This window comes from Thermobia domestica, chromosome 10 (genome assembly GCF_964235325.1).
Source record: "Thermobia domestica chromosome 10, izTheDome1.hap1.1, whole genome shotgun sequence".
Classification (NCBI taxonomy): Eukaryota; Metazoa; Arthropoda; class Insecta; order Zygentoma; family Lepismatidae; genus Thermobia; species Thermobia domestica.
In genome coordinates this window covers 220,071,339-220,089,180 of record NC_137463.1, presented here as the reverse complement: position 1 = coordinate 220,089,180, position 17,842 = coordinate 220,071,339, and the positions used below count along the sequence as shown (strand labels likewise).

At 36.2% G+C, this 17,842-nt stretch overlaps 1 protein-coding gene across 4 annotated transcripts in view; it reads left to right on the top strand.

Moving 5' to 3' along the window:
- Nucleotides 1-317: 317 nt before the first annotated feature.
- The window catches only part of jar (Myosin heavy chain 95F jaguar), a 264,927-nt gene continuing 247,402 nt past the window's right edge, over nt 318-17,842 (top strand). For 2 of the 4 annotated variants that reach the window (XM_081729112.1, XM_081729111.1), the window contains exon 1: nt 323-553. The gene's annotated coding sequence lies outside the window, so the exon portion shown is untranslated. Of the gene's footprint in view, nt 554-17,842 lie in introns of all 4 variants that reach the window. The other 2 variants (XM_081729113.1, XM_081729110.1) reach the window with 2 other exon arrangements.

The following is a 17,842-nucleotide window of genomic DNA, read 5'->3' as shown; positions in this document are numbered from 1 at the left end:
TATATGTATTTCTTTCATTAAATAAATAAAATAAAATAAAATAAAAAAAATACATATCCCAACCTTTTGTTCAGGGGAGAACGGCACTATCTGTGAATACCATTAGGAAAGCTCAAGTTTGTATTTCCTGCCCCTCACGATCTTCTGTTTATTGTTAACACTGCAAATTACCCCTTTTGTTTTACAAACTGAGGATGACCTTCACATAGGAGAATGTCCGGTCCAGGGACACCTCTGAGAGGAAAACAGAAGAAAAGCGAATTGTCAATGTACAGTACACAGTAATAAATTGTCTGCTGTCAACGCTGCAACGTTTGTCTGTGTGGACACCCCTGAGTACCGGTATTCTTTCCACAGCGCGCATCGCAGTGCCACTCGTTTCCAGACAACGAGCAGGCGATACAGTCAGTGACTCTGCAAGAGTACGGACGTGGCGCGTTTTGTGCCGGTGTGAAAGACAAACAGAAAATTTTTGATGATAAAGTGTATGGACAGTGGACCAAGAACACAGGGATTTTCCAATAGGATTGTGGTTTAAATCGCAGTGATAAAGGTAAGTGAATTGCATTGTTAGTCAAGTTTGAGGTTTTCACTTCTTATGTCTTCTTATTTTTATGAGTCTTTTGTGGTATGTTGTGAAGCCTTTCAAGGGAAAAACGGCGAGATAATAGCAAAGGTATTAACAAAAAGTGAAAGAAAAAAAGGAAACACGAATTTCTATTTTAAGCAGTCAGTGTGCGTGTTCCTTCTGTCATCAGAAGCTAGTGTTTTGTAATAAGTTGTTCATTTCAGCAAATCATTACAGTAAGACAATTTAATTTGAGACGTGAAGAAATATAACAAGAAAGCTATTTTTAAAAAATGACAGTTTCGTGTACTTCTGAAGGACAGGACCAAAGAAGAGGAAGGAGAAAAGAAGTAGGAGAATCTTATATACCTCAACTGGAGTCCAAAACCGAAAACAAATTGGACGCCCGAAGAAAACTTTCTAGGAGGGGAGCATCTCCCTGGTTGCTATATTACGTTTGGGGCTGATATTTAGTATCTCCCCCAATCTTGGACATGTAAGATTTACAGTGTGTTACTTACTTTACAAAATATAGCTGAGTTAGGGACAACTAGATCACAATTTAGACAAAAACAAGGTTCTCGGTTCTGGAACCATAAAACGAGTTGGGGGAGATACTAAATGCCATCCACGTTGGTATTTTTTTTTTATTTGTATTCAGAAAATTTTCGTGAGCCATGGGGTGGCCCTGCTGCTTCCCCTTTGGGCACCCATGGTGTTGACTACATGTTATAAGGTTTTAAATTGTGTCATTCCCACGTAATGTTAAAAAGTAAATAAATAACGTTTTGATTACAATCAAACAGACCAAAATACGCGTCAAATTTTAGGAATTACTAGGAAATACTAGCGTTCATTATCTGCTTCTCTGGGTTGAAATAAAAATGACAAGCAATATATAATATATATTGCTTGTCATTTTTATTTCAACCCAGAGAAGCAGATAATGAACGCTAGTATTTATAATTTTGTATATCAAGATAAATATTTGAATAACTAGTAATTCCTAAAATTTGACGCGTATTTTGGTCTGTTTGATTGTAATCAATATTATATTTTTAATTTCACAAAAATTTGCCTGCAACGTTGCTGTATAACATAGGTTAGTTTCGGTAGGAGCCTGAGCCCCCTGAGCTCATAGCTGGTTACGCCCCTGGATGCAATATTTCTTCCAGTTATATTTTGGTGGGGTTCCTCCTCAGATTTGACATAAATCGCAGTCACATATCTTCATGTGCCAAGTATGTACGTTGGTAGTGTCCAAGTGCAGCTGCTTTACATTCCCCCACTCCGTACTTCTTTTTTGGTTGGATGAAAGCCTGGACTTAATGAAAGGAGTCCAGAAATGATATGAGAACGTGAAAGGAAATGGGATAAGGCAAGAAAACCCTTTCAGATGCGATGTCTTCGCAAACGCATGACATAGAATTGAACGATCAACCCCTTGCATTAGAGGCGAGCAGTTTACCATTGAGCCACTACGCTCCTTGAAAGCAGATCAAGTCACACTGAGATAATAATAGTGAAGGTGTGAAATGCTATTGGGAAATAAAAAGGTAAAATGGAATAAGAAGTATATCGATTATTGGATATTGGAAAATATTTAAGAAAAGTTTTCTTTGGACGTGGAATATTACATTATATCGAATCAAGGATCCTTCATACCAGAAGTGACCACTGTACCACGGAGCAGCTAAAAGTGGCTCAGTCGCAGGCTGCTCACCTCTGGTGTGTGGAGTCCCTGGTTCGATCCCAGCTCGCGCCATATAAACCTTGTGGTGGACAAGCACCGTGTGCGTGGGTTTCCTCGGGGTTCTCCCGTTTCCCTCCACCTTCTTCATTTCAGCATTTCATTCATTTCTAATCATCAGTATCTCCTTTAGCTTAGCCGGCATAACTGTGGAACGTAAAATTCAAAGATTTCATTTTTTTTTCCTTCAAGATAAAAGACAATTTTCAAAATTTACAAGAGGAAACTAGAGAACTTGTTTTCTCATCTCGTCTCGTGAGCAATAGTAGTCTTTTCCCCAAAATGATAACCTTTGTCAAATAAGAGATCTATTTTCTGGGTGGATAGCAAGGGTTCTTTTAAGGTTTTTATTGGGTTCTGTTATAATAATAATAATAATAATAATAATAATAATAATAATAATAATAAGTATAAATAAATGTGGGAAATAAGAACTTTATGAGAGAAGCTTAGAATGCAGTTTTATCCATTTGTAAACGTCTCGACAGTGACATCTCAAATATTTCACCCTGGGTGTGCCCTTCAATGCCATCGAATTCAGGTTTTGAACTTGATTTAAAAGTTGAATACAATATAGCGTTTTCTCGAAATGAACAATTCGCTGGATGTTCTATTTTCATGTTTTAAGAATAGCTTGCATCTGTTTTGATTGTTTAAAGTTAGCGTTATACGGTAGTCACAAATAACACAATACAGTAGAAGCAGAAATGATAAAACTGAAAAGCTCATTTATGCTTTCCACTTCTGTGCAAGTAAGATTTAACATTGACCTTATATATATATATATATATATATATATATATATATATATATATATATATATATATATATATATATATATATATATATATATATATATATATATATATATATATATATATATATATATATATATATATATATATATATATATATATATATATATATATATATATATATATATATATATATATATATATATAAATCTAAAGTAATTTTTTTTTTAAAAGTCGGGATGAGTTTTTCCATGTTCCTTATTTATTTAAATACTTATATTGGTAGCATAAGGATCTTAAATTTTGTGGAGAGTTGTAAGTGTGGAGAGTTGGTTTTCTTCAGTTTCAACACACCAAAACTGATTTTCCTTTCTTCTGTTACGTAAGATAAATGAGGAAAGCGAATACTCCCATACAATGATCCTGCTGGTATTGCTTAGTTGTGAAATGAAATTATGTTGTTCGTTGTCCCAAGATACTGCAGACACAAAATTGTCAATTTACAAGGAGTTTACTTCGTGCTTGCTTCGAGATTGATGTAGATTTATTTTTCTCGTGTCATGCTAAGACACAGGCAGATACTTTAACACCTTTTTTGAAGGAGGAGAGGGGGGAATGAATAAGACATAAAAAGTAATTTCTTTTGTACGTACAAACTAAGTTATAATTTGTGCTTGTGTTGTTAAAATTATTCGATCCGAATGTTAGTTTTAATATTCGAATAGATCACTGGCGCAAATCCTGGGGGGATGAGGGGGACATATTCCCGTCAATCTTGGAACTGGGAGGTTTGTACCCCCAAATTATCCGGGGGGGGGAATGTTATGATTTGTGTCCGATTGCCACAAAGGAAAGATGAAATTCATGTCTCCTCAGAATAAGCCTCAAACCTGCCTGCCTTCCAATGTTGAAGACAATTCTGCTCCCTGATCCTCCACAGGATTGTTTTTCAACTTCACAAATTTTTTCAGCATCGTTAAAAAAACAAAAAAAAGGTCTTGTCTTTCAAATGTTGAAGACAGATTTTCGCCCCTGGAATAGATGAGTTATTCGACCAAATCGTTATCGCAATTATCTGATTTCAGACTTCAAGAGGGGTAATAACAATTTAAGGGGGGCGGGGCTTTGTTCTAGATTGCAGGAATCTATCGCAACAAAACTCGCGGCTTGCTATTGTCTGGTAGGTTGCAATAACAGACATATTTGCTATTTTTCCCTAATTAACGTTGTAAAGCGTTTTTGTTGTAAAGTTTTATATTTAACTTCGACTTAATAGGAGAACACGGTTTGTTAATTAGAAAAATTGGTTTTGGCAAAAGAAGAAACTAACTTTCTTTTAAAAAAAAGCAAAAATCTTTTCATTTTAAACTTTTATTTCCGAGAAAATAAACAGAAAAAAGCAAATATTTCAATGCATGTGTATGGATATTCTAGGGAGGAGCGCATCTATATTCTATGGGGCTCCATCCATCTCATATTGGGTTTACTCCTCTTCTTTCTTCTGGTTACTTTTTTATCTTCTTAATTAGCGATTCGAATAATTTTGTGCTGTTCGAATATCTGTATATTCGTTTTCTATATTCGAATAATAAATTACTCGAATTTTAACAGCACTAATCTGTGACGCTACAGTCCATAAAAAGCTATGGCCGGCCGGCCAGATGGTGGACGCTCAGCTGTTTGATGCGTCATGTGTTGTCCGTGCGTCGATCCCAACGCGATTCATTCTGTCCTTTGTGCACCGAAGTCCGCTATCTCTTGCTGTGTCAACATCAACATTTGAGTTTCCAACGGAAGTCGAACCGAAGACAACGGTCTAGTTTACTTTACAAGGTAGTGATCTCTATTACCTTCTAGATCTTCCCAGACTGTGGAGCTTTTCGCTTCGACCACGATTTATTTGCACATTGTTGCCGTACGTTATCCGCTTTTCATTACTCGTGAAAGGTCTCTTCAGAAATTACTAGAGTTCGTTATACTTCAGTAGAGGTTCGCATGATCGAGTAAATGTTTTTGTCAGATAATCTGGCACCTAATCGTTAAGCTTCTTTTTGTAGCCAGCTTTCTCCAAATGGTATAACACTGGTGATGGATGTTATTGGCGATGTCATGACTGCTTATGAGCCCGTATTACACGACTTTTGGCAGAATATCATCCACTTTTTCTCTGTGATTGGTCGCCTACTGTGAGGAGTATATTGGATATTAAATTTCCAGAAACAAAAGGAACTGAACTATCTATTGGCTGTTGCATTGTATAACATGTCTTGCCCATAAATAGCACAACTTTTCTCACGAGCCCGCGCAGCATTTGCGTGTTTATCGAAATGAATTTGTAAAATGAAACTCAGTTTTACGGAGAGCTCACTTATCTTCATGGGGCATGATTGTAAGGATTCAAACACTTCTTGCACTTCTGCTAGCTTCAGCTGTCAAAAGGCCAAAAGGCGTTAGGCGTGACCCATTATGACTCATATACCACGAGATTTGGTACACCACACTCGCACCATCTCGCGCGCAATAGGCTCAATACTTTTTTAGACTACCTTGATATATATATATATATATATATATATATATATATATATATATATATATATATATATATATATATATATATATATATCAAGGTAGTCTTATGTATATATTGGAATGTCTTATATATATATCATATCTATACTGTATATCAAATTCTGTCTACGACAGTGCATTTCGCGACACCGCATCTTCTATTTTTATGACAGGAGCACGCTCTTACAGTTTCAGAAAAGCAAAGAGAACCACAGTGAGGAACAAGAGAGGGGTGACGTAGAAGAACGTAATAAAAAACAAAGTGGCTGTGTACGAATAGTCATGCATTCGCGAGTGGTATGTCTGCGAAACCATCAATGACGCTGTCAAGGTTTTTGTTTGGTTGTCAGTACTGTCTCTTCATGTTTCCTACCTGCTCCTTCACCTCTCCATGTGATTTACCGAGACAAAGAGCAGGAAAGTGTGACGTCACAGAGCATTCAATTAGGAAGACTGGTCTTTGGCAAATTTAATTTCAGTATGTTGGTAATAATAATAATAATAATAATAATAATAATAATAATAATAATGTGCGAAAGTATTAAAAGAAAGGTAGTATGGTTATTATAGGTCAATTAGTGGTTAAAATAGCTGATACATTAGATGGAATCACGAGCTCCAACCTTTTCCACTTAATAATCTCCAATACAAACCTTGCCATTCAACTGTTCGGACTCGTTTCTATAATATTTTGCCAATTGCGATACATCTCTTTATGGAATTTGATAAAATCGTTTCTTTCCATGTATTTTTGCTCTTCCGCCATTTGAAGCAGTCATGAAAAAGCTAAAAAGATGTGATTAGTTAGAGTATTCTGTCTGCCTACCTTGCAAATCGCGATTTGCTTTGAAGGAAACGCCCCGATAACAAAGCATCCTGTCGCATGCAACGTTGATCTTTTTCTCTTGACGATTTTTTTTTAATGTAATGTGAATGTGACATACAGAATTCGATTACGGTCGACGGGAAGGAATAATCTTGTGGGAGGGTTCGCCTTCGTGACTAGTATTTTCCGTTTGCAAGATATGCCGTAAAATAATGTTGAATTCGTAAACTACTTTATCTAAACTGGAATTGTTTTAAAAATTATATTTTCTGATACGTGATCTATTGAGGCCCGTAACTACGTGGTGGTTAGGGCATCTTAGTCTCTTCTGCGACTACTTTCAGCCTTCCGAAGCTGTATTTTTTATAGATAAATACATGATATATATTCAAGAAATAATCAGTCAACAAATTCTTGTAGCTTATTTAGTTGTAAAAAAGAAAGAGTTCCGATTTGGCTGTGGGACAGAATACAGAGCACAAACTAAACCAGTCTGTTTCAGTAAAGGTTTGTGTTCTTATTTACTTTGACGATTCCTTGCTAACAAAGGGATGAATTTGAGACATTTCATCAGTGGCGGATCTGAAAGGTATAAACTTGGGGTAGGGGCAGCAGATCCCAGATTATGATAGGTGTATCATGAGTTTGAAATCTAAGACGTTAGATGAACTAGTATCGCAGACAAGACACGCAAAATTTCTAATCTCGTCCCGAGTTTAAAAAAGATACTTCTCATCTCGTGAGCAACTTTCTTATCGGCTATTTCTGAAAGCAGTAAGTCTTGTAATGTGTATTTTACAAGTTGTAAAATATAAAGCAGAAATTGTAGAATACTGGTGAAAGTCATTTCTAAATGCTAATGCTAATAAAACTAGTAATTTTATTAAATAGTCTCCTGGTGGCAGAAGGTATTTCTGTTGCAATGTAGTTTACTTGTTTGTAAGCAATAAATCCTATTGTTACAATATTGGGATTATTTGAACTCAGTAGAGGATTTTTTTTCAATCACGGAAGAGGATCCTTTTGCGCAATTCCCGATAGGAAATCTTATTGGGTTGATTGATTTGCATTTGACATCCTGTGCCGACAGAGAAGCTGTAAAGGGCGAGAACTACAGCTTCTGGCAGTGCGTTCCATGCTCTCCCGTGAGGAATCCAACTGGGAACCTCATGCATCAGAGGCACCTACTCTAGTCATTAGACCATTGACAGAGGGGGGTGAAATCCTTTTGGGTTACACGATTAGAGAGTTGGTTAAGTTATAAGTGAAATGTTTTGTGTAATCTATAATAAGTATCATACTATAACTGTTGGCACACATGTCCTCGCTTGAATACGAAATTAGAAATCGGAAAATCGTATTTCCTAAATTATAATTATGTACAGTGTATTTACGGAATAAAATTGTGGGATGAATTTTACATCATACGTACGAACACTGGCAACACGTACTAGATACTGAGAACAATGAGTGTGTATCTTATCATACGAAACCTACAACTGATAACCTTTTCTGCAATGGATATTTTATTTACTTTGTTACATACCCTACAGTAATGAAAGCGACGTTGATTTTTTTTTTTTTTTTTTTTTTTTTGTCTGTTTACATAATATTCAGTTTCACCATAAAAGCCGACTGAATGACAGTCACTGGGTTCAGAATTCATGCAAATTAATGTATAACATCATAATATTGTGTAGGGAGCAATATTGGATATGGGAGACAACGCGTGGATCATTATATTTAAATTGTATTACTTAATCTGCATTAGTCTTAAGCTTGGTTTAATTTAATTGATTACCAGTCAGTAGCGGTAAGGGGTCTGTAGAAGCAGAGATTGCATTACCAAAGGTATGTGAACATACCCTGACATGCTTTCCTGCTCTTCAGTTTTGACCTAAAAGATTTAGGAAATACTCGAAGAAAACTCGGGTGTTTGTAGTCGGTGCTATTAAATGTAGTGAACAGTTATTGGTTAAGGTAAGTTTAAAGTTTTGCTTCATACAGGATTTATTCACCGATATGGTTTAACATTAGTTCAGTGAATTAGAACATATACTGTAGATATGAGGGATATTATAATGATTGTCTCCCGTGTTGAATCTCATTTACAGGATTAAAAGGAAAAAAAAAAATACCGGAACGTTTTCCATGTGCATCTGTAATAAAATAACCTCTTTTTTTTTTTTTTTTTTTTTAAGCAGGATTAAATTTAAAATAAATGAACTGTTCTACATATCATTTCCTCTGTCTTCGTAAAAGTAACTCGAATTCAATTCTATCAATCATCAATTTATTTTATTTTCTTTTATTTTTGTTAGTGATTTGTGTTTGTGTCTTTGTTAATTATTCTCCTCATTCTTAGAATATTTTTGGCACCCATCACCTTGTGTCATTTCCACCAAAGCTGCGAGGAACGATTGAGTTAAGTGCTGCTAAGTGGAAGGATTCGTAGCTATTACAGAAATATACTTTCGGGTGTCGAGTGACTGTAACCGAAAGTAGCGAGACTGAACCCAGCTCCTGGATTCTATCGGTCTTGCATTCGATAAATGAGAGCAAGTCCCTCTGAGGACTGGTTTTATAAGTGGATAGTGAGGCCCGAGTCTGAGTTCGATCGAGCGCGAGTTTCAACGAGACTAATGAGTGGATGTTCGAGCGAGATTGAGAAAGCGAGCCCGACCCTTCAGTTTGCGCGAACCCAATTAATTTAATTAGCACGAGTCTACTTGAAGATAGCGAGCCCGAGATCAAGGAAGTGCAAATCTGAGTTAGTCTCATACCGCCTTATGCAGAGTCGTTTTGACAAATGATTAGCGTCATGCTAAACGTCCAATTTCTGCAGGAAGCATATGTAAGTCGAACGCTTTAGTATGGCACTAATCACATGTCAGAAGGACTCTGCATATGGCCCATTGAGTTTAGTGAAGTTGAACCCATTCAGGATAGTTAGTCTAAGCCCGGGGGAGGGAGCCTCGATTATAAAATGCCCAGCTTTCCTGCCAACTACTTTTCGACAATTCAAAAGGATAGAAACAATGTAGGAAGTAGAAGCCACATATTCAATATTACTAGGTCTGCTTTCAGCGCACGTGCAAACGTAGACTTACACCGCTTTCTTTATATCTATGTTTTCGTCTTTAGATATTAGTTCTTGAAACATATCAACAATATTTGCTCTGAAGAACAAAGGTACTATTTTCGAGAAACATTACTTTTGAGATTTCCAAGCATTTTTAGTAATGTAAAAAGAGGGAGTTACGCAGCAATGAAACCTATCCTAGCAGCCGCGCCTAATAAGAGTACAAATTATGAATTTAAATCTTATGCAAGTCTTGTCTGAGAGTGTTTGTGTAGAGACCATCAGAGAGTGATGGCATGGGGGGGGGTCTTGCGAAATCATAATCTAAATTTCAATATTATTATTATTATTATTATTATTATTATTATTATTAATGTAATAATAATATAATCATAAAAGAAACTTATTTTCCTGACACTGAAAGTGCTGACAATTTCTTTTTCTAAAAAAATGTTCCAAAATAGTCTCGTCTCGAAAATGAGTCGAGATGAGAAGTACCTTTTTAAAATTCGAATAAGACGAGAAATTCCAAGAATTTGATGGACAGCACAGGTTCACCAAAAGCGTAGTTCTCAAACTCTTTTAGTGTTTCATGATTCAATAGTATAAAACTGTGTAAATTGATAACGTGATTGTAGGAACACATTTAAGATCATTTATCAACGCATAAAGATACGCAGATTATTATAAAACATACTCGAATAATGAATATGGTTTAAATGTTGTATCATTCCCTTCATGGACTTCAAACAACCTTGAACAGTGTTTCTCAAAGTGTGGGTCGCGACCCATTACTGGGTGGCGGGACGTTCTTTGGTGGGTCGCGAGAAGTTTAATGATTTACAAAATTTAATTGCTTTGAAATACACCACCATTAAGTAGAATGTCAATGTGTATTTGAATAAAAGTAGGTGGACGAGAAAATACTTTTTATTATTTAATGTGGGTCGCAGTAACAACAAGTTTGAGAACCACTGACCGAGAACGATTCCGATAGATGAAATTACGTAAAAGAAAGAAAAAAAGAGAAATCAGGGTATAAATTTTATACACCAATGTACAGTCTTGTTAAAAAGAAAAATAAAAAAGCTGATCGCTGACATCTTTTTGGAAAGCTCTATACTCTTAGTTAAGTTGGAATTAAATCAAAGATGGATTTTATTTGGCTAATTGAGATCTAAATTTAAAGCCAAAATATTAAGATTTCTGCGTATGGTTGCCAAACTATGGGCAAGGTGGTTGGCCAAACAAGGCTGTTCAAAACGAGACGAGAAAGGAATTTTCCGAGACGAGACAACAGGAGAAAATCTTATTTCTCTTCTCGTGGTCAGCGCTATGTGTAATCAGGAAGGGTGAGAGGGCTTGATCCTCACGCCTAAGGGATATGATTCTACAGTTTGTACTTAATAAACTAAATTTTGGTAGATCTAAAGAAAGTTCTCTTTTGACTTGCCTTCATCCTTTACCCTTAAATATAAGAACCACCTAGCTATGCTGCTGGTTTCAGAAATTAAGCTTAAATCGTCCGCTATAGCTTACGACCTAACGCTGTAAAATTTGATGTAAGGTAAAATGTCAAGTCAAGGCATTCTTTGTGTTGAAAGATTTCGAAACGGAGAGTATATCATGAAATTTTCTCGTGCGTAACGTGCTTGGTAAACGTTGCACAATGTGTGTGTGTGTGTGTGTGTGCTTTTGTTATTATGTCGTTCATAAATATACGCATTGTGTTTTGCTCGTGTTTTGGTTTATCGCATTGTGTAAGATGTTGAAAAGCAGTTTTCTTTCTTTTCTTTTTAAATTTTGGCCATATTTCTAATACACTTGTTCTCATCAGTAGGTACAAGTAATATTGTCTTGTCTCCCCCAGAATAATAATAATAATAAAAAAAACTATCAGTTATTGGCAACGAGCAATATACTTCTTACGAGTCGTTAAAATTGATTCTCTTCGATTTTCTCGAAAACTACGCATGTAGATTTATTCACTCACTAGAAGAGATTGTGAAAATGAGTGTTCGTAACGAAGACGATATTTCGGTAGAAGGTAATATTATTAGATGTATACGATCTACAGATATCGCGCTTATTGCAGAATCTTAAAAGAAAATCAATAAGGTGTTAGAAAACTTAAGGAAGGGCCGTGGAAAAATAGGGGATGAAAATAAATGTTAGAAAGACAAAAGCCATGATGATTGGAACGAAGCGGTCGGTGTCATATATAGAAGTAGGCGGGGAGAAAAAACATATGACTAGGTTTGGATATCTGGATGGTATTATTAGTAATGATATGGAGTGCGTACGTGAAATAATAGCAAGGATAGGAATGGTGAAAAAAAGCCTTTGAGAGGAAGAAACGCCTATTTTGTGTCATTTTATAAAGAGTTCAGAAAAAGTCTGATAAAATGCTTCGTGTGGAGTATTGTACTGTATAGGGCGAAAACATGGATATTACGCAAAAGTGACGAAAAACTTTTGGAAACCTTCGAAATGTGGATGTGGAGAAGAATTGAGAGAATTATCTGGGTCGAGCAGAAAACAAATGAGATGGCATTGGAAATGGTGGGGGAGAAAAGGACAATTTAGTTAAGAAGAAGATAAAGTGGTTGGGACATTGGCTTAAAATGAACTGTATCATGAAGGACTTGCTAGAGCAGCGTTTCCCAACCAGTGTGCCGCGGCACACTGGTGTGCTGTGAATGGGCCGCTGGTGTGCCGCGAGGAATCGAAACAAAATTAATAACTTTATAGCAATCAAATTGCAAAACATAGGGAAAAATGTATATTTGTATTTCAGATTACTATGAACCTCTACTATGAATCTACAATTTTAAGTTACTGTTCTATACATTTCTAAAGTTGAAAAAAAAAATTGTTAACATTTTTATGATCATTATTGCTTCTTTATTGTTGCAGACTATTTCATAACTTGAAAATTGAAAATATCATTCAATCCTTTCGACAAATTACCTACATTTGTGTTTTAAATGTAAGAGAGATTTGTTTGTTCGTTCGTTATTTAGTGATCTCCTTCTTAGTAAAAGGTTGGATACTGTTTTTAAAAAGAAAGCGTATTTTTAAAAACCTGAGTCCAATTTTTCATTGTTTTTTTTTTTTTTTTTAATTTTTAAATTAGGGTGAAAAATAAATATAATGATTTATCATTGTGGAAAACCAGTGATAGAGCTTTCATCTCTGTGAGAAGAAGATCAATAATCGCAGAAAAAATACCAGTGTTTTATATTTACAAATAATAATATCTATAAGTGTGCCGCGAGAATCCAAGTAATACCCGCAGTGTGCCGCAAGTTGAAAAAGGTTGGGAAACGCTGTGCTAGAGGGTATGGCGGCAGGAAAGAGAGGGAGGAGGCGAAGGAGGCTAGAATTGATGGACGGTATCAGAAGAGAAAAATCGTATGTGAAGACGAAGAGAGTAGCTGAAAACTTGGGGCTTGGAAGTTTCTTAGTTGCGGCAGGTGACCTGCCAATAATAGCACAATACCTATGACATTTTATTCAGCCCAGTAATATCTCATGTGCCCCTGTTAGCTCTGGTAATTTTGTAAACGTAGAACTCTGTTTGCGTGCACTTTCGTATATCCTGGAAATGAAAAAAAAAAAAAAAGTTTTACATTGAACATTCTAATCTTTTGCGCAGATTTTCTTTTTAAGTACGTTCTTTGTTGTGAAAAGCATTTTAATTGAGTGAGAAATGTTAATTGATAATAATTTGCTGAACATTGAAAGCATTTATAACAGATTTCCGATCGTTTGCAGAAGCTTTTCTAAATCTCTTTTTAATCACTAGAACGTGCATGTGTGCATAAATGTTGAAGTTCGTGGAAATTCTTGCTTTTGCAATGTTTCTTTCTCCGTTGTGCTAGTTAAGATCCGTATTGTGAGATCACGCTTGCGGTATTTATGTGTGAATATGTCAAGAAGGAAAGTGGTGCGCTTTCAAGTCAACGTACGTACAGAAAGTGAAATTATAAACAGTCGGGGGAAGTTTCTTTTAAATGATGCGAATTTTATGCTTTTACAGTACGGAAGTCAGTGCTTATATCTGTAGCAGTGTAGTGTTTGTTGTGAAAAGCAGTGCGATCCACTCAGGCAACAAAATACCATGTATATATTATGTTTCGCTATTATTTGTAAAGCAGAATAGCTGCAAAATTTTGGTTAGTTTCGTTTCTGCAAAAGTACACAAAAATGTATGTAGCTATATAAATGTAACAAAAGTACGATTTATTGAATTGGCTTGTATTTAAGTTTACCATCCCGCTCAACTGCGAGGCTGTATTGAGACATGGACTCGAACAACTTAACGTGGGATCCAAACCACGTGAGTTCGTGCCAGGAATTGACCCCAGTCTTCCATGCCAAATGCAAAAGCTCAATTGAAATAGAGAGGGGTGTGCGGTGGCTCAGTGGTAAGAGTGTTCACCTCTGGTGCTTGGGGTCCCGGGTTCGATCCCAGCCCCCGCCAAGTGAACTTTGTGGTGGACAAACACCGTGCTCGTGGGTTTTCTCGGGGTTCTCCCGTTTCCTCCCACTTTCTTCATTCCACCATTTCACTCATCTCTCATCATCACCGTCTCCTTTAGCCTAACCGGCATAACCGTGGGACGTAAAACTCAGAGATTTCATTTAATTTTTTCAATTGAAATAGAACATTTGTAGTTATAATGATTAATATTGCCGTGAGAACTCATTTGGTTTGGATTTTACGTTATGCTGTAAATCCACGTCTGATATAGGCCCTACCCTCGCTGCTGTGGCTAAACTCAACAATACAATAGAATATCAATATCGAGAAGAAATTTTTTTCCAAGCAATTTTCCTAAAAAAAAAAAATAAAAATAAAAATAAAAAAATAAAAAAAATCGAGACAGTGCTGATTGGTCTCCTCCCCTTTTCCACATGTGGTTCCCAGACTAAATCCTCATGAAGAGCTGTAGTCTGCCACAGTCCATGAAGAGCTATAGTGTTGCAGAATTATGTATGGTTACTACGAGTAATAACTTCACAGTCGCCAGGTCATTTGCGTCACAATTGTAAGCTCGGCTGAGTCGAATCTGGGTCTCGAATCTCAGACGTCGTGAATCGAAAACAGCCGAAATCATACAAGCTTTACGTCATTATTGCAAAATCTTGTAGTGGATTGATTATGTCGATTGCTCGAGCTCGAATATTCACGACAAATATGATTTCGATTCTCGATGAGAAATTATTTCTTAATAAAGATGCAATGTTTTCCTATATTTCAAATTGTATAATTTAAATTCTCTTCGTCTTCGCACTCTTTCAGTTGTTTGTTGGTATTAAGGTTGCCAGAGTCTTCAGAAAGAGAAAAAAGGAATATTTGCACGATTTTTAGGAAAAGAACAAAATTTTTCACGATTTTTAGGGAAAAGTAAGATTTTCATGATCTTTTGAGAAAAGATTTTCTCGATTTTTAGGGAATAAAGGAAGATTTTCAAGATTTTTAGTTAGGAATATACGCAATTTACAGCGATAGGATTGTGCTGGTGTGCGTGTTGCTAGCGTCCCGAAGTAAAGTCTTGTTGAACGACATACATAAATAATGTGGTGACAAAGCGGGAAAACTACGGACAGAGACATTTGTAAGGAGGATGTTAGGAATTATCTTTTTTCCCTACCATACGTTTAATTCAACCTTCCCACCTTGGAAAGGTCTTTTCCACCTAATCCATACTCATAGAATCTTTTCTAACTTTCGCATAATATCAGGGGTACCCACAGAGAGGGGTGTCTTGACACAGTGCGCCATTAAAATTCTAGGCGACGAGAAAAAAATAAGACATCTTAAATAGCAAGTGGAAAAAATAGTGTATAAAAGAATATATTATTTATGCACGTGTATGACAGCAACATCTTTTGACAAAGGCTGTGTTCAAAGCAGGGGAGATTGGAAACTAGTAGGGTTGCAAACGGGACGAGACAGAGGCCAAGTTTTCGAGACGATATACGAGACGAGACAGGTAGAATTTTTGAGACGATATACGAAACGAGACAAGCAGAATTTTCGAGATGATTTACGATACTGCACAGGGAAAATTTCAAGATATACGAGACGAGACAGAGGCAAAATTTTCGAGACGATATACGAGACGAGATATAGGTGTTCCATATCTGTTGCTGGGGAAGTGAAGCTTTCATAGGTAAGATTAATGGTGGAATAAATTGCTAGTCCTGTTCACAGCACTCTCTTTTGTAAATAATGTCCCAGTACAGCCTCCCTTTTACATTTTGATTCTCCCCGTCCCGTCCCACCCGAACAAACATTTTTTTAAAAGAGAAGTTACTTCTAATAGAAATAGGTATACTTCCCGAAGCAAGACACTCAATCCCTTTATCGTGTAGTCAACCATAGAAGCTGAAGTTTGGTGAAAATGATGTGCGTTTTGAGGGAAATAATTTTTATTTTACGTCTTTATGCAACAACAACGTTAGAAAAACGATACCTACCTTTTATTTACGGGCTCTGCGGACCATGGCGGTACTTAAATCTGGTGCAGTTGCAAATGAACAGATATTATGCAGAATCAATTCGCACAGAACAGCCCATTCTTCATTAACTGTCTTTGTCTTCAAACTAGTTGAATTAGAGGATCAAGCTACGGATCCCGGAGTAAAATATTAAGAATACATAATGAAGCGTTGAAAATTGTCACTTCCTGATAAAATCAACGTTTCTTAACTTCAGTTTGCTTCATTAAATAGGCCTGTATATGATTATTGTTTCCCGTAAGTTTTATTTCGGCAATTTACCAAATACAAAAAGGTTAAATATAGATAGTTCACATCTGAGCGGTGTTGAGAGTTCTTAGGAAGAAAAAAATATCTAGTAAAAATGACATAGCTTGACAAGGATTAACAGGTGATATTGATAAGAAAAAGAATGGGTCTCTCGCTGTGTGAAGGCTTAAAAATACATGTAAGGTTATAATTGAAAACAAAAAGGCGATATTCTTCGTTTCAAATCCATAACAGACCCATTCTCAGGCAATTTTTCCCTCCTGAAAAACTTAGTGATGGTTGATTCCCTCTTGTATAATCCTAGTGAGAGAGCTATGTTAAATTACTCATCTAAAAATGTTCACAATTTTGTGGCAGTCGGACACTTTGCTGAATCAACCCCCGACCTAGAGAATTCTCACAGAAAACATAAAGTGAAGCTATCCGTGATAAGAAAAGCAATACAGTTGTACGCCTTCAAAATCACATGGCATAGCATGGAGGTAGGGGTATTCGCTACCTTCAGTCCTACTTTCTTTTAAATAGTAATTAAGAAAGACAATGAAGAACATCAATAATATAGAAAGTGAGCTAGAAATATAGAAAGAGCTAGATAATGTAGAAAGTGGGCTAGATAATGTAGAAAGTGAACTAGATAATGTAGAAAGTGGGCTAGATAATGTAGAAAGTGGGTTAGATAATGTAGAAAGTGGGCTAGATAATGTAGAAAGTGGGCTAGATAATGTAGAAAGTGGGCTAGATAATGTAGAAAGTGGGTTAGATAATGTAGAAAGTGGGTTAGATAATGTAGAAAGTGGGCTAGATAATATAAAAAGTGAGCTAGATAAAAAAAAAAAAAGAAATGAGTTAGATCATATCTTCAAAAATGCTGCTATATGAACTAATGATAGTTTTTAACATCATTTAGGGTACCCAACCATTATATCTTCATATTGGTTTATAAAAAATGGTTGGGTAACTGTTATTAGTTGATAGCATTTTGTACATACTACTTGACTTCTTATATTTTCGATATTCTTCATTATTTTCAATTATTTTTTAATTTAAATAATGTTGATGAGCTTAGCGAAGAGTCTTAACCAGGGACGTATTTAACTTTTTTTTTTCGCCCCAGTTCATTAAAAATGCCGCCCCTATGTCTTTGCGGGCCCAAAAAATCCTCTATGTATTTGTTCGTATCTAGTCAAGTGCTAGGGGGCACAGTGGCTCAGTAGTAGAACGCTTACCTCTAGTGCGAGGGATCCCTGTTTTGATTCCCGGCCAAGTAAGTGTGGTGGACAACATCGTGCTCGTAGGTTTTCTCCGGGTGATGCCATTTCCCCACATTCTCATTCCACCAATTCTTCCATCATCAGTTTTCTTAATTATCCGTCTTCCTTAGCTTAACAGGCAAAAACATGGGACGTTAAACTGAAATATTTCATTTCAGTTGTTTGCAGGTTAAAGACACGCATTATAACTTTTATATTAGCAGTCAGTGAAAAATAGCGTCAGCTCCTTCTATCGCCAA